General features: G+C 35.6%; 1 protein-coding gene and 1 pseudogene across 8 annotated transcripts in view; one reads left to right on the forward strand and one right to left on the reverse strand.

The window, feature by feature from the left end:
- Positions 1 to 27,431, forward strand: part of LOC132707927 (putative nuclease HARBI1) — a 44,215-nt gene that overhangs the window by 11,095 nt on the left and 5,689 nt on the right. For 2 of the 8 annotated variants that reach the window (XR_009619794.1, XR_009619796.1), the window contains exons 4-7: positions 15 to 267; positions 7,228 to 7,492; positions 10,354 to 10,439; positions 11,349 to 11,883. The gene's annotated coding sequence lies outside the window, so the exon portion shown is untranslated. Of the gene's footprint in view, positions 1 to 14; positions 268 to 1,226; positions 2,116 to 7,227; positions 7,493 to 10,353; positions 10,440 to 11,348; positions 11,893 to 12,468; positions 13,234 to 27,431 lie in introns of those variants that run through there. The other 6 variants (XR_009619792.1, XR_009619793.1, XR_009619790.1 and 3 more) reach the window with 5 other exon arrangements.
- LOC132707619 (putative nuclease HARBI1) lies at positions 8,343 to 9,954 on the reverse strand (annotated as a pseudogene).

Raw genomic sequence — 27,431 nt, forward strand, 5'->3', positions numbered from 1 at the left:
CTTATTTTAAATAGATGACCTCGTAGACGTTCATCATTGCTTAAGACAACAAGGGTCACGTCAGATGGAAATTGGTCATGTGCAAACGTATCCATTTGAATGGGATCCCTTCGCAGCCGACGCTGACTTAATGTTGAGACGGTCATCGTAAGGTGTATGTCTAAGTTAAAGTGGCCAGCGCGTAGCCGCTCGTTGCACTCTTTCCAGAACATCACGCAATAGCCATGGGTTCTAGATAGGGGAAGCAAATTCCAGGATGGGGCGAATGTAAGTGGTGGAAAAAAATATTGACATTTAATTATAAAACACCGTATATATAGTACATTGCATGTTTGTTTATCGCCACTCTTAAACCAACAAGAAAACGGTTATAAAACCTTGGGGGTAGTGCAAATCCAAACGCCGTTCACTACCTAAGAACACAAGTGGACTGATGGCGGCTTTATCCTTTTGTGCTAGTGGCTGGTAAAGGTCACATGACAGCAGCCCCTATTTTCTTTTTAAAATATTAAAAAAAACTTTTGTTTTGAAGATAATACGGATTAATACAAATACGCAATGTATTAAAAATAAGCAAAAAGAAAATCGTTGATTTTTTATAGTGAGTAAGTTAATAATTTATAAAAACGTACCCAATGTTATATTTCTTGTGCATTTGAAAATGCATTTTTTTTCCTGGGTGTTGGTAAATTGGACATTACAAACGCATCATAATTTATTATAAAATAATGAGAGATATCAGTCTACAATTGCAAGATATTATTAAAAAAAATTTGATCGAATTTGATTGGTCAAGTAAAAAGTAGTCTAATCTAATAATAATAATAACGTAAATAAAGTATTTTCATGAAAATTTTAAGTTTTGATTCTGTCATTTTTATATTGAGGGAATATGTATTTGTTCCCTATATTTATATAATGGGTGTTTTTTTCGATGTAGAGAACTTTAAGTTGGCATTACTGTTCAAGATGGCGACCGATTTAACAGATGTCAAGTGATTTATTCTGTTTGGTTTGTCAATTCATCATGAATAGAGTCAGTCACGCCTGAACAACGCTTGCAAATAGTGCAATTTTATTTCGAAAATTATGGTTCTGTGTGGAATACGTATTGCGCGCTACGTCCATTTTATCGTCGACAAAATCGTCCAACAGAGCAGTTAATTCGATTAACCATGGAACATTTTCGCACCACGGTTACTCTTATTGATAATTCGCATCCCCAGAGACGCCGTACGGTGCGTACAGAAGAAGCTATTGCTGCTGTAGAGCGTAGCATTGAGGAAGACCCGAATGAGTCCATCCGCCATCGAGCACAAGAATTGGATCTGTGTCCATCCACTTTATGGAAGATTTTGTTTTGGTTTACGTGCCTACAAAATTCAACTCGTGCAAGAATTGAAACCAAACGATCATCAAGTAAGGCAGGCATAGATCATCGAATAGGCCCAAAACAAGATTGACGTTGTTCCCGATTTTCATAAGCGAATTTTGTTTAGCGATGAAGCGCACTTCTGGTTGAATGGCTACGTCAACAAACAAAACTGCCGCATTTGGAGCGAAGCTAATCCTCAAGTGTATGTCGAAACATCGTTACATCCATAAAAAGTGACTGTTTGGTGCGCTTTATCGGCTGGTGGAATCATTGGTCTGTACTTCTTCAAAAACGATGATGGCCAGAATGTTACAGTCAATGGTGATCGGTATAGAGCTATGATTACTAACTTTTTCATTCCTGAATTGAATAACCATGATGTCCAGGAGATGTGATTTCAACAAGACGGCGCAACATGTCACACAGCTTGTGCCACAATTGATTTATTGAGACACATTTGGTGACCGCCCAATTTCACTTTTGGACCTGTGAAGTGGCCTCCAAGATCTTGTGATTTAACACCGCTAGACTACTTTCTATGGGGCTATGTAAAGTCATTGGTCTTTGCGGATAAGCCACAAACATTTGACCATAAGGAAGACAACATTCGCCGTGTTATTGCCAACAAATGTTGGAAAGTCATCAAAAATTGGACGTCCAGATTGGACTACATCCGCGCCAGCCGTGGCGGTCATATGCCAGAAATCATATTTAAAATGTAATGCCACAAAATTATCTTTCGGATAAATAAAATTCATGTCAATCGAATAATTCATCATTGTTTTATTGCAACTTAAAGTTCTATACATAAAAAAAAACATCCCTTATATGTATATGTTTCCCTATTTCAAAAAGTAAACAATACTAGAATGCTAAAATTTGTCTCACTTTTCTATCATGTTAAACCCATTCCAATATTGATGGACTTCGCTGGTGATCTCTCTTGTAGTCATCAAAAGTCATGGGATTTTTAATCTTGAAAGCTATCCATGTCCTCAACAATGTATTTTTTTTTGTTTAATCTTTTACTCCTGTGTATTTTCTAAAATGGCTCAATTTTGTATTGAAACTTAAAAACGAGACTTCCGAGACTTGTTTTATTATCATCTGCATTGAGAAAAAGGAACAGAACGTTTTTTCGGCACTCCTTTTCTTATCTTATGGTCCTAAAAATTAAGTAGATTGACAGTGTTAAGCATCCATATGCCTTCTGTAATCAAAACAATAACAAAAGTTTTTACCTTTTAGAACACATAACCTCCATTTTTCCATACTTTATTAGCCTATCTAGTTCCCAAAGTCGAAAGTAGTAATATCAGCTGTTTTCAATAATACGCAACAAGGATGTCCATTATTGTTCGTGAACCATATATTTGTTTCCATACCTTAATTTCATCGCCCTCAAATTCTCATTTTTCATTGGACGTTATAGAATGTTCTACGGGCAGGGTATCCCTTTCGGTGGTGGAAGCCTTAGTATGCGAAAGAATGGGCATTGCTCAGACCAGGGACTGGTAAGCTATTTATTTCTATTCTGTGGTCAGATCATTGTAGTCACTGGTTCGTGGGACACCGCGTACTGGTACTTCTGCGGTTGATATCAAAGTAACTTTTCTGGTAGATCTGTGGTTTTTGCTGACGACTACCGTTATGCCATTGCACCGATTGCAATTGGCCATTTTGTAGAATAAAGTGTCGGTAGAAGTATGGGTTTAGACTAGAATAAGAGGAGTTTTCGTTTGGTTTCACGTTTCGCCATTTGTGAATTTTCTCATCCAAGTGTTTCTGGTCTCATTACATTAGATTCGTGACATGTTTATGATTGGTAAGTTTATTATTGCGTTTGATGATGTGTAAAAATGTATTTTTTAGAGTTTATAAACTGCTATCGCCATTTTGTTAATTGCTTATTATATTATTTTGTTAAGTGCTTATTATATTATTTTTGAACGAGGCATGTTGAATGATTGAGATAATTGTTTTTTATTCGACAAAAAGTGGATCAATTGATTTTCATCCCTCGCATACATTTACATATAAATTCATGTAAACGAATTAAACAGAAGTCAATATCCAAAATTAATAGTATTTGCTAGGGTTTTCTTGAATTTTTAACGCAAATGTCAAGTTTTGCTAAATTTTTGTGCTGGTGATATTTTCTTGTTTGTTACATTTTCGAAGTAGTAGTATTTCCACATGCTTGTATTTAAAGCTGCAAGTTGGTTTATACCACACGTTTTATATATCCCGTGACCTTTATTGTTAGATGTCGCCTTATCTCAGAATTTGTTAAAAATAGCAACGGAACTTTGAGGCAAAAGTTGTTTAGATTCATCTTTGTTTTTAAAAAGTTATTATACGGTGTGGCCACATTCATCGGAATCTCAAAATCTCCGCTTAGATGAATGTAGGAAAAGTTTTGTTTTTTGAAGCTTATTTATATGCCGCATATTGTGGTATTTGAAAAGTACCAATGAGAAAATGTTGTTAGTTTTTTTGTACTTTATCTAATTATGACGGTAAACGTACTTGGAACCTACTCATTGTGTGTATGAATGAAACTATGACATACGCAATACTCTGTTTTATACAAATTCTAAGAGAATGTCTTTTACTATAATAATGTCTAACAAGATTTCAGTTTCTTAATTTTCCTAGCTTCATTATCCTTAGATTTTGCTTCTGCAGCTACGTCATCAACATTATCTTACAAGCAATTAAATTAATTTGACTCACTTTTTTCTCGAATATATTATTGCAATTACAGTTTTCAGAAATAAAACGAGACAGCTGATTTTTTAACATAATTAGGTTAATTTTATGTAATTTTGACAGCTCATTTATAATAAAAACATTGCATTAAGTGCCATGCAATGGCTACTGGAATCAGTGCATCTTCAGATGATACGATTACAGGGTTTTAAACATTTGCTTATATTCCTAACAAACTTTTTATCTTACATATTATTTATTTAACGATTATAGAAACATAACTTAACTTGGAAAACTTAAAACATTTTGCAGCTTTGCTATGGTGACAGAAGCTGTATGAAGCTGTTGAGCAAGTTCCATTGTTGTCGTATTTATATTTTTCATAGAAAGCCACCATATCAGTGGTTTTACATTCTCAATTAGGTAGATGTATAGAAAATATATATGGTTTAAATGGTGCACAGTTTGCCTGGAAATTAATAATTGGCAATGCTTCTATATGATTGGTTTCTACATATTCCGCGGCAGTTTCTATTTGCTCTTGACTGAGTTTATTTCTTGTACAGCGATGATCAAGCAAATTTGCCAAAAAATGGGATGGGGTCAAAACCATTTTCATGTGCTCCTTGACTTTATTCGTATCACTTACCTTACTTTGTCCAAAGCAACTGTGATATGCTGTAAGGTTTTTAATTAGCCTGGGGCATTTGTCTTTAAATTGGTGTTGGTTAGAAACTTTATTATACCTATATCAATACTTATTTTGTTGTGTGACCAAACAGGAGATAATGTTGGCCGGTTTGTCAAAAAACTTCTTAAGCAGTCCAATAAAGTAACGAACATCCTGAGGCAATACAAGGGCAGAACCACCAGCATTTCTGAATTTTGCGCTGGCCAAAAGTACATTTGTATTACTCTTATATTACTCTTTATTCCTGGCACTTCTATATCATGAGCAAGTAAGTTCAATATATGGGATGAACAACCATAAGCCTATCATAGGTTCATCATGAACGGTGCTCCAGCCGTCTAGCGATAAATAAACCTTGATGTATACATTTTCTTTAATTGTTTGTCCTGAATTATGAACCTTATCGAGCAAGTCGGTTAAAACAGAATTCCTATTTGGTGGTTTATATCCAGGACGTAATGCATTTCTCATATTTTTAAGTTCAGCTGCATGAAATGATTTGTAGATGTAACTTATTATTTTCTGATTGGCTGGTTCGAACGTCAAAACCTGAAATGCTGCTTTTAGAAGTAGACGGTTGAGGACTTGGGGTCATTACAACGTCACTCTCATTTCTACCGAAAGTGCTGCTAGCTTAATTAAATCATTTTTCAGGGTTGGTCAATCAATATACAGGATGCAAATTTAAAAACTGTTTTAGGTTCAGCCAATATGTATTAAAAAAAAAAAGATTTTTTTCATAAAACATCCTGTATCTTGATAACGAAAACGTGACATTTTAGAAGCCATATTTATATGAACTTTCACAGTTTAACTCTAACACAGTGTGTGTGCGTGTGTGTGTGTGGGTGTGTATTTTGACAAAGAACGGAAAAATGCACAAAATCATATTTTTATTTTAATCAATTATTACATAATTTACAATTTTTAAGTGATTTTGTTAATAAAATTTTCGATATTGTCAAAAATACTTGTACTTTACTCTTGAGCAAAATTTACATTTGTTGACACACCTCGTATATGACTGAGAAATTTTGATATGTGATTATTTTATTTTGAGTTTTGGAACATTATCTTAGCGGTTTAACCTAAGCTAACCTTGAGTGTTAAAAACTAATACCGCAAAAGTAAAAATTTAAATTAAAATTTACTTGCATTATTATCTGGCTAAGCATCCCCTGAATATTTTTGATTTTTGGGTTGAATCCTCATCTGACTGGAAATTATACATAGTTGACATTGGTAGCTGAGAATTTTCAGATGGAACACATTTTTAGATGTGTTTCTTCATACGCAGCACTAGTCCAGCCATAATTACTTTACACTTTTTACATTTAGGAATCACTGATTTTTGCTATTATCTTTAACAACATAATGTGACCAAATGGCATCTTTCTTCCTTCCCGTAGACATTTTCCAAAAAAAATTACACCACAAAATAATTAATAATTAAAATATTAAACAAAGTTGGACTTGAAATAAGGTAACAAATTATTTAGAAGAGTAATAGGTCAAATATTTTAAATTAATGTTATATTGGAAAAGTTTTATTTGCTTAAAAGCAAAAAAAAAATATTTTCTATAAAATTCAAAATTACATGTTTTTTTTAAAACTTTGAGTATTCAGAATTCAGATAAACAATTTTATTTAGTTAAAAATTCTAATGGCCCATCCAAAATGGCCAAATAAATGTTTCAATTTTGTAATAATGAAATAAGAGTATGAGACCTCGGAATTAGAAAGTAGATTGTAGTTAATAGGGATGAAACTTGATAATCTATTATCTAAAGTTTGTACTAAATGATTAAAATTAATTTGACAGATAAACAAAAATTGGATGATGTACAGTGGTTGTTTTGTTCAAGTATTTTGATAACCAATAAGACTACTATTTTAGATTTCATTTAAGGCGCAACTCATATTTGGATGTTTCCATCAGTTAAATGTATTTTTGACAGTAACCTGTAGACTCTGGTGACATAAAAGAGGTAATGCCTGAATGTTTGTATATAATGAACGATCCTTCTAATTTGTTTTATTTATTAGCATATACCATTATTTATTTTTTATTCAATAAACGAGAATAATAATAAAAAAATGAATAAGTTAAGTGGCATAAAACTGTCAAGGATTAATTTCGAAATTTACTGAAAGTTAGGAAAACAACATTCGTGTAGAAATACGTTTTATTGCTAATACTTCGAAATCTTTAACTTTTTAAACATCTAAACATTATACAAAGTGTTGCTATTTAAGGAAAATGAGTGATTGTTTCTTTGATTCAATTTTTTTATATTCTTTCTAGTTATTGACCGTCCCGTCTTTATTTGTTGTCAAGATATCAATATAAACGGCTAAAGTAGCGATTCTAGAAATTAATCTACACGAGGGAAAATGCGGCAGGGTTTTTTTATGTTTTTATTTTATGTTATCTTTTGTGGTTTTCAGCTTCTAAAAATGAAAGCACCGTGTAGTGAGAGAGAAGCCAGAGTTAAAAACGTGCGGAGTAGGCTTCGCAACCGGACTCCTCTCATTATACGATGCAGTATGGCATGTGATTATCCGCACTTGTCAGGCAGTCATATTAGTAGATTGTTATACCAGACAAAACCTCTGTCTTTGACCTGGCGGAAACTTTCACTTTAAACTTTTAATTTACCGGAAATGCCGGAGAAGGACGACTCGGACGAAAGTGTTGGAGAGTATAACTGAGGTAACTTTAGGCACTAATAATTTATAGGTTTTTAAACTCAATAGTCTCAAGGCTGTTGGGGTTTTGCTTTGAAATGGCATTTTTCCTAAAAAATAAAATGGGACGCCGTCAGTTCTCCTCTGTCAGCCCCGTTAATCTCGCATCATCCAATTTTCGATGTCACAATGTTTTTCACTGTATTTTGGTTCATAATTTAAAGGCAATGCTTTTGGAATTACTTCTGGATGTCACGAGCTACGAACCCAGTGATGAAATTTTTAAAACGACTTTTTCTTGACTTCGCCTGTGTTGTATATTTGTATATCAGACACTGCCAACTCTGTGACATCCAACAATTTATGGGTGTATATTTCAGTATATCCATATTAACTTGTAACATCCGAAAAGCAGCGGCAACATCGTTTAGAAAAACGCAGACTGAATTCCAGTAAATTTTTCAGTACAGTATTAGTTTAGTTTTACCGCCAGCGTGTCCTGTAACATCCGTGTAATCTTCTGAAATATGTCTGAAAGATGAAAGCGTATTCTGTTCATTTCCACTAAGAAAGATCAGGAACGATTAGATGAACTCGACGATCGCCCTTGGGAAACTACTAAACTTTCACGAGTTTGATCTAAAATATTTAAGTATTTTTTTCAATGGGACAGATACGTACATAAAAATTCTCCTAAAATGAAGATATTTTTAATTGCGTTTAGGTCTGTTTTATTTGTATTACTGTTATTCCTTTCGGAATGCCAAAGCCAAAAACCGTTTTTTAGTTTTTAAAATGTAGGGCATTTTATTGGACTATTTTAACAACAAATTAAGATTTTCTTACGCATTCTCTATAAATAAGCGTTGCTCTAACTCAGAACCCGTCAACAATAGAATTTAAAGTTCAAACAAAGGAATTTCCTAAAATTTTGTATATTAAACTAATATTTAAACAAAGTTCAGTGTTCCCTTGATATCTTATATAGTGTTTCCTAACTTCTCTGACAAAAAGCAAGGAGGAAAGTTCTCCCCAAATTTTGAGACGGAAACGTGGTAAACATTTTTTGAAATGTCTTTTTTTTGAGTGTTGAAAAATAAAATTTGTTGTGTGTTTTTATTTTATTAAGTAATCGCAAACGATATTCAAGTGATATTTGATACACACAATAAGGGCTCTTATGCCGGTATGCATAGTCATGAAGCAACGACCGATATGTTTTAAGATTTTTATTAGATAGTTGCGTCTCGGAGTTGTTGCAGTTGCTGCAGGAAGAATTTAAATTAAAACAGCTACAAAATGAAAATAATAAAATGTGTTAATTGTCATTATTATTAATCAATGTTTCGTATTATTAAATATTCTAATATTATTATTTGTTCGTATTTGTATGACTCAGTAGATGTGATTTCGTTTCGTTTTGTTTAGTCTTCACAAAATAATATCTTTTGTTTTATTCATGTGAATGTTTATGTAAAGAGCCCATAAATAGAAAGAGTCTCTATGAATCAGAGTTAAAAGATATATCAAACACCGATATCCAGCATCACCTAGCAAATATCCAGGTAGCTGCCTTCTTTCAAATCTGCTTTTAACGAAGCTTCTGTTAAAAATATGACTATCATGATAGCTTCCTGGATATCTCGCAACGATATCGTAAATTTCTAAACCAGGCCCAGCAACTACCTGTACATTAATCGAAATTTTCCTTTTTCTGTTCCTAACTAGTTCTGCGTTTGGCCCTCTCAGATTAACGATAGGAATATGAGGAGTACAATCAATACAACCCGTGACATTTGGAAAGTTTGCAATTCTGTTTCAACTGGTTGCAAATTGTCTGGGAACTCTATATATTGCCGACTGCGAGCTAGTAAATTCGTTATTACATGGCTTACTGTGGCCTTGTGGACTCGTCTTAGATCTCCACAAACAATCTAAAAATAATTCGTACATGTGTTTATTTTATATTTATTTTGGTAAATGACTATTCATACTAATGTAAAAATATCTACTTACCCGGAAACTTCCAGTAGCATAAAATCGCAAAGTTACCAGTAAACCTATTACTGTTGGAACAGGTAGCCCCCTATTGGTCGTATATTCTCGATTTTCAATTATAGGTAAGAAAACGTGTTGAATGATTGCTTTAAAGAAGCGAAATCGCTTTTTGAATTCAACGAAACTTCTTTCTACTAGCTACTAACACAAGACTTTTGAAAATTTTATATTACTCACCGACGTGGTATGTTTATTAATTCCAAATCGAAAATATCTCTATTAGCATTATTAATAATATCAAAATTGCGATCCGTTGCGTCTGATCAAATAAGTCCAAACCGGCGGTCCGAAGGAGATGATCTTTCTCACATCCAACAAATCTCCGGCGCGACGCCAAGAAATATCGAAATGCGCGTGCGTCGAGTCGGCGAGCGAACGACCGTGCATGGCAATTTTCGTACAGCGACTCGCTGGCGATTGACTATGCATACCGGCCTTAGTATTTTACTTTGTGTTCATTTTAAACTTTTTCATTCGCGAAGTTCCGGGTAACGAGTACCATAATGAGCAATTATAATTATTGCATATTTTAAAACTAAGAGATACGACAAAAATATAATATATTGGTTTAAAATTAAGACCATATTTTTATTTTTATATATATATTTTTTCCATTCTCAATATTGTGTTTTTTTTTTCTCTTTTATTACTGTTAAAATTAGCTTATAGATTTTTTTTTGTTTTAAGTTTAAGGGTACGAACTTCTTTTATAATTGAAAAAATATTATTCACCAATAGGAATGAAGTCACTGCATATTGCTTTTTTAAATGCATTTTAAATTAAGTTACTTTTAATTAATGAAAACTATGACATTCTGGGAATTTCAGATACATGGTTGACTGGCGATATTCCTGATAATCAAATCCAAATAAATGGTTACTAGCTGATAGAGTCGCCAGAGGTGGTGGAGTAGGTATGTATATTAAAAATATCTTCAAATTTGATACTTTAAATTATTTACAAACGGTATTATCGATTTATCTGGATTAACCTTAAGTGGAAATCTTGAGTTAACTGATATAAATTTTTGAAGTCCTAATTCAAATTATTCATAATTCTCAAGGATAAAAGAACTATGGACTAGGGTGTCATTAACCCCAGATGCGTTAGTATTAGTGTTACGAAATTATATTTTTTTCTAGAGAGTTTGTTTTATTTTACATATATATAGAACAAAACTTATTAATATTATTGGGTTTTGATAAATTTTGTGGAATTTCGTTGTTTTAACTCCGTCCAAGTTTTTTTGGAATTATATTTTGATGGTGTGATATTTCTCAGATTTTTATAACGCTCCCGGTCAGATTGTAATTTAGATATTTCTCTTTAGGCATAGTTATAGGGATTCTTTAATTAGCAAATTACGATAAAACAAAAACAAGATAAGTAATAATAGTAATATTGCTTTACTTGCAGTAGGTTATATCTATTACAGAAAATCCTTAAAGTAAAACAAAACAATAAATGGCAGCGCACTTGCCTGAGCAAAATCGAAAATTGTTTAGTTATAATAAAAAAAGCGAAAAATTTAATTATCCTTGAATAGTGTGATTCACAGTTAATATCACACAAATCAGCAATACGATTAAAATTTAGAAACGTTTGATCTGACCATCATATTGGTCCTTTTGGATATCTGTGTATACAACATCGACCTGTCGGTTTTTGCCAAAAACTTCTGAGATATGGACAAGCTTAGTTTTGGTGAATCTCTGCATCCTGAGGTAAAGAGATCTATCAAGAAATTATTTAGCTTCAAATGTTTAATGTATAGATGTTTGACATACTCGCCGCGTATATTTACCAAATTAACTGTCTACAGAGTCAGCCAAAACCTGCGCCGAATCTATATCAGCACATTTGATTCCAGGCATATCCATAGGTGAGTGTAAATATTTATAAATAATTCAATGAAAATAAATATCCAATAAATCGTTTTTTATTGACTTCCCCTTCGATCACCGCCAATTGTTCAATAAAAACCGATATTATTTCGTTTCAGTTATTTGGTTATTCACTACTTCCCCCTTACGGTATCTCTTTATAGCTTTGTAGAAAGGCGATTTGTCGTGGGTTGTGCAGGTCAGGTTTGAAAGCAATGCGAAACTTGGAGGTCTATTGCTTAAATTTTAGAATCGAAAGGCTCTTATTCGGAATTTTTGGAAAAATTATGTGATTATTTCTTTCCCTCCAGCAACCATTTTTTACACCGTTTTCTCTTTTCCATTCTATTTGTTTTCTTATCTTCATCTGCCAACAAACCGCAGCTGCGAAAAGCAGTAGATTTTTCTATTTGAAATTGTATTCGCACAGGACAATTTTAGTCCTTCGATCGAGACTTTTTAAAGAAATCTCGCAGTAAAAATGGCAGCAATGAGTAAAATTCGTCAAATCCTGCAGAAGACTGCTCCGACTACAAGTGTAGGGTGCCGTTGCCTGAACTGAGTAGGGTAACATCAAGAGGGCATCCTCAGAAGTAATCGAGCTTTCTCAATGAACGACGAAAATACTCAAAATTTAATAATATATGAAGTGAAATTGGCAAAGAAACAGACGTCGGTGTGCTACATCATACGCAGAATAAATTGCCATGAGTTGAATGCTGAACAGTAATTACGAAATTCAATCAAAGAGTATCAAATCAATAATACCAGATACGTTACTTTTCGAATGCCCAGATCTCCAGAGCTCTGGATGCTCACTGGAATCGTAACTTGATGGGACACTTGCAAAGAAGATTTTATTGACCCATGACAGCATCGAATGTGCATCTGTTTAGACTTAAACTGAATTCCATTTCTTGATTCTGCTTTCATCCTTTTCTTTTTTTCTTTTATGTTAGAATTACATACAGAACGTTTACAACAAATGTTGAAAAGCAATGATTGCATGGTTTATGTCAATAAACCGTCTGAGGTATCTGAAGGTTTCATAATTTTCAGTGTTTGTGGTTCTTCGGGTCGGATTGAAAGAGCTCCTCCTACTGGATGGCTTCGACACGACTGTGGCTGTGGATGTTCAGGGTTGCTGTCATCGGAGTGAGAGCCTGCGTCCTAAAAGGAGCTTAAGAAAAAATATATAAATTTCTGTTTTGGGTCGGCCGTTTAAGTGGATGCGAACAGAATGATATTTTCCTTTTATTCGACTAGTTAGCACCATCTTGTTCTCTCGCTTGTCGGCCATTTTTAAGGAAATTTCATTGTGCCTCTCTTTCGCTTAAAAAAAATTGTATTGTTTTCACACCCCTAAATTGAATCAAAGCAACAGTAAAACTATTAGCCATGGGAAAGAACTCACTCAGTCATATTAGGGGTTTCACCTCGGAATGAAAAATAATAAGCTATAAATTGGTATGACCCTTTGTTTTGTCATTCTAAATGTTGTCTCAAAAGTCACAAACGTTATCGTGTGCGCGTCTTAAGATATTCAAGGTCAAAGGTCACAACAATCGGTTTTTCGCGAATATCTGACTTCCTATTGCTTATTGCTTAAGTGAGATTTGCACTTATTATAAAAGTTGTAGGCTATAAAATTCTCTACAACTTTTGTTTAAACTTTTTTTTCATACGACCAACCGTTTTTGGGGTAGAGCGCGAAGAGTGCACAGCGTACAGTCATATACGGCCTAATAAGGTCAAGCGTGAGTTATGGTTATCAGTACGTTGTATAAAGTCAATTATTTACTTGAAAATTATAATTATTAAACAATGCCCATTTATGTACTAATTATTAATTATTTAATTAAAAGAAGTAACTTGATTATTTATATACAATTATTCATATTTAACTATTTAAGTATAGCATATTATTAATTCTGGATTTTATATTTTAAATTAAAATGACAGTAAGAGAATATATTTTACACATATCTTTATTTATCATTAAATATGGCATATTATACATTTATTAAAATGTGAGTTTAAATATTAAAAGTATCTTCGTTGATTTTAATTGTAATAAAATTGTAAATGGAAGCTAATTATCTTCTTCTTCGTCGTCTTCTTCTTGTTGTCGCTCATAAATGTTCGATTCATTGTCATCATCCTCATTATCGGTCATATTCATCTCCAAACCTTCCAGAATTTCAGGATCATATGTGCTTTCTTATATAGTGAATATAGTGAAGCGTTGAGCCAAGCTTGTCCGTTGCACTGGCCACAAGCTAAAGTACATTGTAGCCCTGATTTTCTGCTTCCACAGCGGGAATCACAACCATTTTTGCAATTGCAAAATATTACGTTTAGTAGTTCGGCTGGTGCTGGAGGTAGTAACGTTCTTATGGGCTCCAGGATTTCATTTTCAAGCATCCACCCCCATTCTTGAGGTTCTAGGTCCTTCCCTAACCACGTTTGAATCTGGTAGTAGACACGATTTATATGTTGATGAGCTGCTACGCTTGTTGGTGGAAGTGTTGACAATTGTACAGGTTTATTTAGTTTCGTTAATTTGATGAATTGCGTGTAGCGGAAATGATCAATGTTGTCCTCAGATTTTGGAGCATTATATAATGCTAACAAGACGCGCACTCCATTTTCAAATAATGTTTGTTTCGGGCAGTTTTCTTGTTGAAATACCACCAGTTTATCTAAATCGGGATTTTTCTCCAATGCTCTAGTAACAGTTTTTTTCCTTTTTTAAACAGCGCAGAAGTCGTGTCACAGCCACTAAATGCGTGTAAAAATAAAATGTGTTTTTTAGTACGAGGATATTGGTCAAAGCTTTTAGAAGAGTATATTTGTGTTTTGACATTGCCTTTGCCAACTTTTTTAAAGAAAATTTCCTGATGATGTGACTGAGTACGTCCAATTAAAATAACGAGCAAATCAATATCTTCTCCTATGATGACAGCAGTCTTTTGATGTTCTGATAAGGCAATAGCTGTGTCAATGATGAAAACATCAACGTCATCTCTGGCTTGTTTTGTTGTGATATTAACAGTTTTAAATTTTTCAACAAGCATGTCGATAATTTTTTTTATTAGACCGATTTGATAAAAAATTTTGTTGACTGATTGGCACAATCATTGTTTCGTCAAAACAAACTTCTAATGATTTTGAAAGCGCAGCAGTTCTTCTTTGTGGTTCCATTGCTTTAATATTTTTACTATAGTCCGAATATCCGTCAAATACAACAACAATTGCTGAGCCATAATGTGTTTGTAAATATTTAATGTATTTATCTAAAATAATGGAGAAAGTATCGTCTTTGCTCCATACGACGCGATGCAAAACAAAAGCACCATCGATGATGTATGTTACATTATTTTCATCAAGATCGATATCGACAGGCATCATATTTTCTCATGCCATTACTATCAAATAAAGATGTCGGATACGGGCTTAGTTCATACTGAAGATATTCTTGTAAATTACTTTCAAATTTTTTGCTTACAGTTATTCTCTGGAAAAGTAACATCTACAGAAACGTTACAATCATTAATATTGACAGATATGTTAACGGCTGAAAGCGGTAAAACCTTATCGACGCGTTTTAACTTTATTTCATTGAAGTTCAAACCAATTATCTTTACCATAGATTGCAATCCAATTTCATGGGCTTGGTGACAATTAATTTGGTCATTTCCAACGATTCCTGAAGCTAAGGATACCAACTGTATTTGGAAAGGGATTATGAAGCGTAAACCAACCAACCAGTTCATTTACACCAGTATCATCCCTTTTTATTCGTGAATCTCTAGCATCAACATGTTGGTCCACAGAATCGAAATAAATGTTATAAAACCGTTCAATTTCTTCACAAATTGTATTCGTGGCATACATAGCATATACCCACTTACATAGAACACTTTCTTGTGTACTTCGGCCTCGAGATACTCCTCCTTCTGTCTTCATAGATTTCATCAGACTTTGCTCGATTACCATATCTGTCCATGTACCAGAATTAAATTTTTCTGTTTGTTTTACAGTAAAGAATCATATCTTGAAGATACGAATGAGCTGATTTTGCATATAGGAAATGACCACCAGCACGAAAATAGGGCAGCATTTTTCGCACTGCATCCAAATGTTCTTTAAAAAGTCCCAGTCTTTCAGCGCGAATGAAATCTAGGGCTATTGATAACATTTGAAAATATTGCACGCATAACTGTGCCGTGGGACCTCGAGCTTTTAATTCATTTAGTTTATCCTGAAATTGATCAATTAACGAGTTGGAGCTACTCGTACATCCTTCAACATCTTCGTAGGAAACATCGCGACTAGTTATCTGTTCAATTAACTAACACACAACCTTCAATTTTCATCTCTTCAAAAATCTTTATTGATAATGCAAGTCGTAATAATATATGGCCTCTGATACTTCTTGCATAAGCGTGGCCATTCAACATTTTGTCGACCGAATTTGTAGCATATTGCATAGCTTCCTTGAGACCACTACCGTCCATTACATATCCTATGCATCCAAGAAAAGACATGCGCATATGAAATCCTTCTAGTTTGACAAGTCTGAGTTTGCATCTGACGCAGCAACCATTTCACGAGCTTTTGAGTACAGGGGTTGATCAAATGTAATTATGAACGTTTTTTGTTGACGTGACTTGGCAATATTTATAGCACAATGTAAAGTGGTATAGATTGTGTCTAAATTACTGGCAGGATGATCAATGAAAGGTAGAAACATAACCTGAGAAGTTGAAAAATTTTGATTATTTTTCGTAAGTTGAAGATAGCCGTTCCACCCTGGCAACGGTGAAGGATTCTTCCATTTTCCGTATAAGCACAAAAAATCAACTGCATTAATTTTTTTTTCAATTAGTACTTGATCATCATGTAGATTTTGGACTTGAATCTTGCTGTACCCAGGTACAACTGGCTTTTCATATGCTAAAAGAGATACATGTGATATTGCTGCTAACTCTTTTGCACTCGGTTTAGTTGTACATTTTTTTATGCGATGATCATAAATTACAGCATCTTTCGGAGTAACTATTTTTATCATTCCCATAATGTGAAGAGTATTATTACCGTCAAGAGTACTGACATTAATATCTGCATTGTCTCCAATATATTGTACCAACGCACCAGACTCTGATGGTAAAATACGAGGTTGTGGATGGTAAACTACTGAAACTTCATACTGTATGGTATTACTATATGATGCAGTAATTCCTAAAGATGATAAAACATCCAACAATTTTTTAGACCCATATCTTTGTGAAGAAATACCGAAAGGCCCAATAGTAGCTGTGATGAAAATGAACGTTCTCGTATCGACTAATAGATGTGAATTTCGTTTTTAAATGATCTACTTGTCCTTTTCTATTTTTTAATATCATTTCTTCCAAAAATTGTGATAATGTTTTTGGTATTTCTTCATTAATACAATCTAGCATTTTATTCGGAGGTGGATACGTTTTCGTTTCAACTACAGATGATCTGATATCTTCCCTAATAATAGCCGCAGCAGCTTCTACAATCCGTAGACGTTCTTCTGCAGGAGTGCTTTTTTTATTCTCGTACCAAGCTTTTGATAATACATTAACCTGTGTATCACGGAAAGATATAATTGTAAATGATCCAATTTTTTTTGTGATTATTATATCAGTTAAATACTTTTGTTGTAATTTGTAATAATTCTTATAATCTTATCGTCGGGTATGTACTCCGTAGGGACATCTTTAAGTTCTTTCAAAGTAAATTGAGAATTTTCATTATTTTCTGTATAATAAAAAATCTCTTTCATTGCTTGAGTGACTTGATCATCTTGGCGAGGCTTCTTATCTGCAGATGGTACTCGGGTTAAAAAGTTGGTATAGCAAATAGTATGATACTTTGCTTCAGCAGCGATCAAATCATACTCGTAATATATATGTTCCTTTACTAATTCTCCTAAGGAATCGTTTCGTTCTTCTGCTCTCTTAATTACGTTGTCTTTGAATGCAATACATTACTTATTGTCCGTCTATACTTTTTTTTTCCTTCCTGCTATTTCATCAGCTTCTTGGCCACGAAATAAGCATAACTTTCTAAAATCAAACACTTCATTCATTCATCGTTTTTTACGAGGTGCACTTGACCTTGAAGGTTCACTCTCTTCTGTGCATCATTTTGATGCAATAATAACATTTTTACTCGTGTACACTTTTCGACACTCGGAATGCACATTTACAGAACTTAAAGTATTTAAATAGTCTATATGTCCATCATTTCTTTCAATACTTGCAGTTTTTAAAGTTTGTAAACCACGTACGACATTCACAGAAACACCTTTTGAAAGTGACTTATCACATATAAAACACAAATCAGCCATAGCTCTTAAAACCGTACGTCCGTAGTTGCAAAGGTACAATTTCAAACTAACAAATAATCTTGACTCATACAAAGTGGAGAAAGTGATTTTGAATACAATAGCACATCTGTCCCGGCAATGAATAGAAAAGGGCATAGGGTAGGGACAAATATTTCCAGGTATATAAGTATTGAGAAATTTACGCGTTTTAAAGAAAACATATATAACGTCGTTTTAACTTAAAATATAAAATCCAGAATTAATAATATGCTATACTTAAATAGTTAAATATGAATAATTATATATAAATAATCAAGTTACTTATTTTAATTAAATATAAATAATTAATAATTAGTACAGAAATCATGGGCATTGTTTAATAATTATAATTTTCAAGTAAATAATTGACTTTATACAACGTACTGACGCTTGACCTTGCATTAGGCCGTATATGACTGTACGCTGTGCACTCTTCGCGCTCTACCTCAAAAACGGTTGGTCGTATGAAAAAAAAAGTTTAAACAAAAGTTGTAGAGAATTTTATAGCCTAAAACTTTTATAATAAGTGCAAATCTCATTTAAGCAATAGGAAGCCAGATATTCGCGAAAAACCGATTTTTGTGACCTTTGACCTTGAATATCTTAAGACGCGGACACGATAGCGTTTGTGACTTTTGAGACAACATTTAGAATGACAAAACAAAGGTTCATACCAATTTACAGCTTATTATCTTTCATTCCGAGGTTGACCCCTTTTTTTACCTAATATGACTGGGCTATCACTGGCTGCAAGATGTGGATGTTCAAGAACCTCGCATCCAAATTACCGAAGCTTCTGGGGAGTCGCTATTGGTGTATGTGGCTTGGGATTCTCCTTACTTTCTTTTTCGAAGAAAAATTGTAAAATATAGTTTTTGCTGGTGTCTAATTCTTCATAAATGTGGAACTACATTTTGTAACCACATATTTCAAAAATAATGGATAACTTTTTAATATCGTGCTAGATTTAAACTATTAATAAATTAATGCTTCAATCGAGTTTTGGGAAACGAACTAGACTAGTCCATATGGTTTTCTGATGTTTATTTTAACACGGTGTCACAATACAGCGAACATCTGCTAACTCTGGGTTATTATCAAGTTCACCGTTGAAATCCATAAGGAGTACCTGATAAATATCTGCGTCAATGGTCCCCTCAAAGAAATACTGCCCAAGGAGACCACGGGCGAGAATTCCAGCCGTCACTGGTATTCCAGGATTCAACTATTTGCGCAATAGTCTCATGGGGGTTCTCAGATGCCCAGTAAACATAATTGTGGTGGTTAATCCTTCCATTTAATTTCAATTGTAATTTAATGCGACGTAAACTACGGTCCGATATGCCTAACTGAAGCGCCGCGTGAACTGCAGACCGGTTGGGTAACTCGAAAAACGTTTGGGCAACCGGATGCATGCTTTCTTCAGTCACTACCGTCTCAGGACGAACACTACGCGGGGCATCTAACATTGACCCATTTTCTTGAAACTTCTTGTTTAACTGTATATGATCTCTCTACTGGGAACTGAACTTCAGCAGTACGATTCGTTCAGAAGATATTTTATTTTAGTCCTTCGGTCGAGGCTCTCTAAAGAAACCCCTCAGTTCAAATAGGAGCAATGACGTATCCGTCAGCGATCCAAGCGCTCGTAAAGTTCGTCGAATCCTGCAGAAGACTGCTGCGACTACGAGTGCAGGGTGCCGTTGCCTGAACTGAGTAGGGTAACATCAACAGGGCATCTCTAAAAGTAGAGCTTTCTTTATAAACGACGAAAACAGTCAAAATTTAATAATGTATAATATGAAATTGGCAAAGGAACAGACATCGGTGTGCGACATCATACACACAATAAATTACCATAGGTTGAAAATGCTGAACGATAATAACCAAATTCACAGAGAATCAATTCAATAAAATAATACCAGATACGTTACTTTTCGAATGCCCTGATCTTCTGGGGACTAGTTGATCACTGCAATCATAACTCGATTGGGAAGATTTCATTGACACATGACTGCATCGATTGTGCATCTGTTTAGAGTTAAGTTAAATTCCATTTCTTGATTCTGCTTTCATCCTTTTCTTTTTTTAAATGCATTTAATGTTTGGATTACATTCATAATGTTCAAAATAATATTTTAAAGAGTGTTTTGCCGATGAATATGTTTCGGAATGGTCTTAAACAGCAAATGTCTAAAAGCAAAGATTGCAGGGTTTATATCAATAAACCGTCTGAAGTATCTGATGATTTAAAAACTTTGGGTGGTTGCGATTTTTCGGGTCGGATTGAAAGAGCTCCTCCTACTGGATTGCTTATACACGAATGTGGCTGTGGATGTTCAGGGTTGCTGCCATCGGAGTGAGAGCGTGTGTCCCGAAAAAATATATAAACATAGAGCTTAAAAAAATATATAAACATTTATGTGTTTGGCCAGCTGTTTAAGTAGATGCTAACAGAATGATATTTTCTTTTTATTTGACTAATTAGATCATCTTGTTCCCTCGCTTGTCGCCATTTTTAAGGAAATTTCATTGTTCCTCTCTTCGCTTAAAAGAAATTGAATTTGGTTTTCACACCCCCCCAAATTGAATCAAACCAACAGTAAAACTATTAACCATGAGAAAGAACTCGCTCACTGGCTGCAAGATGTGGATGTACAAGAACCTCCCATCCAAACTACCGAAGCTTCTGGGGAGTCGCTATTTGTGTGTGTGGCTTGGGATTGTCCTTACTGCCCTGGTCGAAGGAAAATTGTAAAATATAGCGAACTTTCTTTTTGCTGGTGTCTAATTCTTCATAAATGTGGAACTTCATTTTTTAACCCCATATTGCAAAAATAATTGATAACTTTTTAATATCGTGCTAGATTTAAACTATTAATAAATGCATACATCAATCGTGTTTTGGGAAACGAACTAGACTAGTCCATACCTTTCTTGATGTTTATTTTAACAAATTTTAACACTCTGGCTTCTTATTAAGTTCACCGTTTAAATCCATAAGGAGTTCCTGATATATATCTCCCTCACTGTTATTCTAGGAAGACTCGACTCTGCACAAGGGCCTCATGAGGGTTCTCAGATGCCCCGTTAACGCAATTGTGCTAGTTAATCCGTCCATTTAATTTTAATTATCCTTCATTGCTCCAAAGAATTTGTTTATAGACGGGTGTGTGTCATCTTCCTCGCAATCAAAAAACCACTCCCAAAATTCCAAGACACGATCAGGATTGCCTTCTGTTAGCGCATGTATCAAACAAGGACGATTACTCCTGATATTTCAGTTTTTTCAATATGCGACGTAAACTATGGTCCGATATGCCTAACTGAAGCGCTGCGCGAACTACAGGTTGGTTGGGTGTCTCGACAAACGTTTGGGCAACCAGATGCATATTTTCTTCAGTCACTACCGTTATAAGGCGACCAGTACGCGGGGCATCGAATATTGACCCATTTTCTTGAAACTTTTTGTTTAACCGTGTATCATCTGTCTACTCGGAACTGGCCTCTTAACAAACTGCACCTGGAATTCATCGAATAGTATCTGTTAATCAGCCTGGTGTCGCAGGTAAAGAGTCGTCAGAAAGATCCGTTCTTGCTTACTCTACTGAAGTACGGGCGGGGATGGCTAAACACACAATCGTAAAGTAGCTATACTAGCAGTGCAGCGCAAGCCTAGTTTCCGGACAGTATTGCCAAACCCGCAGAGTTTTCTGATAGACCCGTATATAATTATATATTTATGATGACCAAAATTTAACTTGGTGGTGTCATCACTATCCGAAATTGTTCATTAAAAAAAGAAAAAAACACTGGGTATAATTTTACTTGCGCTCGTAGAAAATTCTGTTTTGTTAATACACAAAAATTTTTCATACGTTTATGCCTGGTAGACGGTATCATCATTTCAAATATTTCATCTGATTTTTTTAAACTGCGAAACAAGAATTTCTTTGTATACTGCATCAGCAACTTCATCTTCAATATTTGTATTTCTATTTCTTCGATTTTATTTCTCCTTTAATCGCATTGATAGCATAATCTCCTTTCCCATTAAAAAGATCATTCCTCTGGTTTCGAGGCCGAATCTTCAAAGAATTGCATTTTTTTTTATCGCTATGGCTTTCTGGAGTCTTATGGAGAGCATCGTTGCCAGCCATAGTATCGCTGTTCTCGGGCAACAATCAGGTCCGGTCTCAAACAGATTTCGCCGCTCGGGTACAGATTTTGTCTCAACATTTTTACTTATCAAAGTATTTATTCATCAAAAGTAATGTTCTAACCTTCAAAGTAATCCCCAGATATAATACACTTGTGCCAACGTTTTTTTCCAATCCTCCAAGCACTTTTGGTAAGCACTTTCTGGTTTAGCCTTGAGTTTTCCAAGCCTCCTTCCTTTCATGAGTTTCTTGAAATTTGGGAACAAGAGAAAGTCGCAAAGTCGCGGGGGCCATATTCTGTGAATGTGCTGACTGAGGCATGATTTTGATTTTGTTTTTTTTTTTTCCAAAAAGTTAGACTCAAGCAACGATGAGAGAGCAGGTGCATTATCGTGATGCAAAATCCATCATTTGTTTTCCCACAATTCCGGGCGTTTTCTTCGTATTGCTTCTCATAAACGGCCCATAACTTCACGGTAATAAATACTGTTTATTGACCGAGCGGTATGAACTTGTGGTAGGAATTTTTGGTGTACGATAAGCAAAGAAACCAGGCAAAACATTTGATCGAACTTGACGTGATTTTTTCGGTCTTGGCGATTTTGGTTTCGATGTCATTGTGGCGTGCCAAAATCTCAGGGGCATATGGTAAATGGCACCAAATACCCGGCTAGGTTTCCCATAGATATTCAGGGTAGTTTAGCTGCTATCACCAAGTCCTAACAAAATGTTGAATTCTGGGCGCCACGTGAATTGTGAATCTACGGTCCGGCTTAGGCGGCTTATGTTGCACTTTTTATATGTTTTCTGACAAAGGCAATTCATTTGGAATTGGTAACCGACCTCACGAAAGATGCATTTATTTTAGCTTTATGTAGATTTGTGTCTCGCAGAGGGAAACCGAGTCAAATATTCTCGGACAACGGAACCAATTTTGTAGCAGCCAGTTCTGAATTAAATGCTTTATACAATTTTATTAGAAAAAATGGCAAAGATTTATTTCATACCTTTGGAAAAGAAAACGTAGAGTGGCGATTTATTCCGCCCCGGTCTCCACATTTTGGTGGTTTATGGGAAGCAGGCGTGAAAAGTGTGAAACATCATATAAAGCGAGTAGTATCCAACGTAAATCTAACTTTTGAACATTTTTATATACTGCTCACACAAATCGAAGCCATACTAAACTCCCGACCTATTTCTCCATTATCCTCAAGTCCACATGATCTTAGTCCTTTGACTCCCTCTCACTTTTTATTGACCGAGCAATTGACTACGATACCGGAATTGGATCTACAGAAAATTCCTGAAAATCGACTTTCAATATATCAACACCTGCAGCAAATGAGGCAGCATATTTGGGAAAGATGGAATAAAGAATATGTATCCGAATTGCAACAAAGGCGTAACTGGAAGAAGACTCAAAGCACTCTCCAAGAAAGTGATTTAGTTCTTGTGAAAGAAAATAACCTACCGGTTATGTGCTGGAAACTTGGAAGAGTTACGACATTACATCCCGTAAAAGACGGTGTTAATCGCGTAGCGACATTGAAAACTCAAGCTGGAACAATTAAAAGAGCTTTTTCTAAACTTTGTCCACTACCAGTGAAGTGAAGTGAAGTGTCGTATTTGACAATTCTTTGGCTTTGCCCTACCTTTTTTATTTTGTGTTGAAAGTGGTATCTTTCAAGGCTGGGGGCATGTTAAATATTTTTGCTTAATGTTACAGTTTTGAGTTAGTGCGCATGCCTGTAACATATAAAGTTCCGCGCAGGGTGCCTTCGCAGAGGGAGAGAGAGACGCGAGTCGGTCGGTATCAGTCGTAACATAAGCGGAAAGAACTTTTAGTCATTTTCCGACGTTTTATTTTACCGAAAAATTGTGTTAGTGAAAATTGCTGAACAATAACCCCCAAATCAAGAACAGGAACGCTTGGAAGTAATGAGGAAACATCAAAAGATACTAAAAGTTCATGTTCATTCAGCCTTACGTCTTTGATTTTACCAATAAACTCTTGCGAGTTTTTAACAGAAAAACTTTCTTTTTGATGTTTTAAATTTCCATGTTCTGCAACCAACAACAAAAAGTTAACACATATGTTAAGTACTTTAGAAATCGAACAATGGTGTGACTTGTGTAACCAACAACAAAAAGTTAACACATATGTTAAGCACTTTAGAAAAGAAAAGAAGCGTTCCTATACCAGAAACTTTGGAATACCTCAGGAAATTACTCGAATATAATAACTACAGTAAAGATATAATTGTAGAGCTAATCACTCTGACAAAGCTTTGCATGAGTCAAAAAATTTTTCTATATAATAACAACTATTATGAACAACAAAATGGCACGGCCATGGGAAATTATTTATCTCCTTTCCTGGCTGAACTTTTCATGCATCATTTTGAACATAATGCTAAAGAAAATTTCGAGTACTTTCCTAGGATATGGTGTAGATATGTCGACGATGTTTTCGCGGTTTTTGATAAAAACTTGCATGGATTTAAATGACTTTAAATGATAACTAACCAATGATTCTAACCATGCTTTTCAACATAAAATGGCAAGTTTTAATTTTCTAGTAATATACAAGTGGACTTGATAGAGTCTTCAGGGCCGCAGGTATTCGAAGTGTCTATCAGTTCGGATCAAAATTAAAAAATTTCTTGGGTAATCCCAAGGATAAACTACATCATATACAGAAAAGACAGCCCAAACGGAAATGCCCGACCAAACGCGGGAATCGCGATACTAGTGAAGGAATCACTAGATCACGAATATTTAGGAATTCAAGACACCGGACTGGACGCCATCACCATAAGAGTGAACATGAGTGACGGAACCACGCTCAAGATCACCACTGCATACAGGCAAAGTACTGTGAACATCACGGCAGAAGACGTAGCTACCCTAATGAAGGGAAGAGAATCCCAATTAATAATAGGAGACTTCAACAGTCACGCCAGAAGCTGGAACAGCAGGCAGCACTGTCCAAATGGAAGAATATTGGAAGCCGAGGTAGCAAGAAATGGGGGAACGGCCATCGGACCGGACGAGCCGACCCATTATCCCGACAATATAAACAATCGCCCTGATGTGATTGACATAGCCATAATCAAGAACCTGCGGATGCCCTACACCATAGCAACGATGAACGAAGGACAGTCAGATCACATGCCAGTGATGCTGACACTAGGAAACAACGATGAAATAACGGAAAGCAAGGACAAGGTAAGAAGGACGGACTGGAAAGCGTTCAAGGAGAAATGCGCACAAAGGATTAGCCTGGCAAGAAGATTCGTAACAAGACAAGACCTGGACGAAGAGATCGCCACCCTGGAAGGCACGATCCTACAGGCCTACGAGGACTCAACGACCACCGAAATACGGAAAAAAGATAAAAGAATAGGCGGACCTCTCCCTCCACATATCGACAGAAAAATCAGAGATCGGAGAAGACTCAGAAGAATCTATTGGAGAAACAACTGAGCAAAACAGAACAGCCCTGAACCGAGCATCTAACCAACTCAAGGAGATGCTACGTGAGCACAGAAACAGACAATGGAAAAGAAAAACCGGAGAACTCACAACCGGAGACAACACTATGTGGAGAATGCATTGCGGAATGTATTGCAGAATCCCAGGACCACGATTCTGCCAATACACGGAGAAAATGGTCGAGCATATACCAGCTTAGAAAAAGCGGAAGCATTCGCGGACTGCCTGGAGCGCGAATGCAGGACAAATACCGAAGAAAACGACGAAACCGAAGAAATAGAACGCAGAATGGCCAGAGCAGCAAGCGAGGTAGAGAACAGGATGACAGTGAGGAAGTCGCTGATCCAATAACCCCTAAAGAAATAGTTGCGCATATAAAGAACTCCAGGACCGGACCAAGTGACCAACATAATGTTAAAGAACTTACCAAGAAAAGGTTTCGTGGCAGTCACCAATATTGGCAACGCAATCCTCAGGCTGAGGTACTTCTCCGACGCCTGGAAGGAAGCCACGGTGAATATGATTCCCAAACCAAAAAACAACAGAACTTTTCCACAAAATTACAGGCCTATCAGTCTAGTAAGCAGGCATGAGCAAAATCATCGAAAGAGCCATCCTCACAAGAATTAAGACCTTCACGGCGGCACCTGCCTGAATAACAGTTCGGGTTCAGGGCAGGACACTCCACCGAAATGCAACTTATAAGACTCTTCGAACAAGCCGCAGAAGGCATCGAAAGACAACAAGCAACAGGATTGGTATTACTAGACATAGAGAGAGCCTTCGACCGAGTCTGGAAACAAGGACTCGTGGGAACAATACCCCAACCTATACTATAAATTAGTGATAGTGACTAGTGTCCTTGCTCACTAGCCACCAAACAAACTCACAAAGTTAACAAAGTTCTAAGCAAATAAATAATAAGTAAATAAGACAGGCACGTCAGTTTAAATCTCCATATATTGGCTACTGGACCAGATTCTCAATCACAGAATATAAGCAAAATACATTAGACCAGGAGCTCCAAGATGAGAAACTGAGTATACGTCAAATACTTAAGTATACAATAAACTCAGGAAGCTTGGTTACGCTAGATCGTTTACAAATAATTATCACAATAAAAATGTTTACCCTAACTGAGCTCTCTAATTTACATTGATGTTTAAAAAGTTCAAATTTATATGTAATAGTCAGAACATTAAGCGAAACATAAATAAAATGGCTTATCTGTGATCCTCCAGTTACCAGCAACGAACAAGTGGGGCAAGCTCTAGGACAGTTGTTTTGTATACTGCCTACGGATTCCCCAGTTAGTGGGATAGGCACTAATGCTTATCACTCTTAGACGAGGAAATATGCACTGTAACGTCCGGAACCAAGCTAATTTGAAGACTCGGTAATTCTTGGGTTGCAGAATTCAAAACACGTGCCGTCCACGGAGCGAAAGAGGCACCAAATCCAAATGAACCAGAACTAAGGAACCCGGTACCAAATGGGAAACCAAAACCAGACCAACAATTAAAAACCGGTACCAATGGGCCAATATGACAGGAGTTAATCAACGCAAGGAGACCAAATATTACCTAACTACTACCCGCTATTATCAATAATAACCAATAATTACACACACTTGAGCGAGATTACACAGTAAAGTCTTAGGAAATCGAAGACGAATGTGGGCCAAAGGTCGAGTGCTTAACTGTACTAATGGCCGGGTGCATTCGCGTAGACAGAGGATTGAAATATAAGCTCTCCAAAAAGCAACAAGTGTAAATAAATGAAAACAAGGGACAAGAATAGGAATTGCCGTTAGTTCGGAAATAAGAAGGAATACAGGACGATCGTCTCGTGCAATCCAACCGCATTCCGCAGTAACATCCTAAATTGCAGTTAAAATGCAAGGGCTTACACTTATTTACATTTATTTTAGGGCAGGCAAACCACCCCAAGCAATTAAGCAGTTA

The sequence above is a fragment of the Cylas formicarius genome, unplaced genomic scaffold (genome assembly GCF_029955315.1).
Source record: "Cylas formicarius isolate icCylForm1 unplaced genomic scaffold, icCylForm1.1 PGA_scaffold_9__14_contigs__length_23061073, whole genome shotgun sequence".
Taxonomy (NCBI): Eukaryota; Metazoa; Arthropoda; class Insecta; order Coleoptera; family Brentidae; genus Cylas; species Cylas formicarius.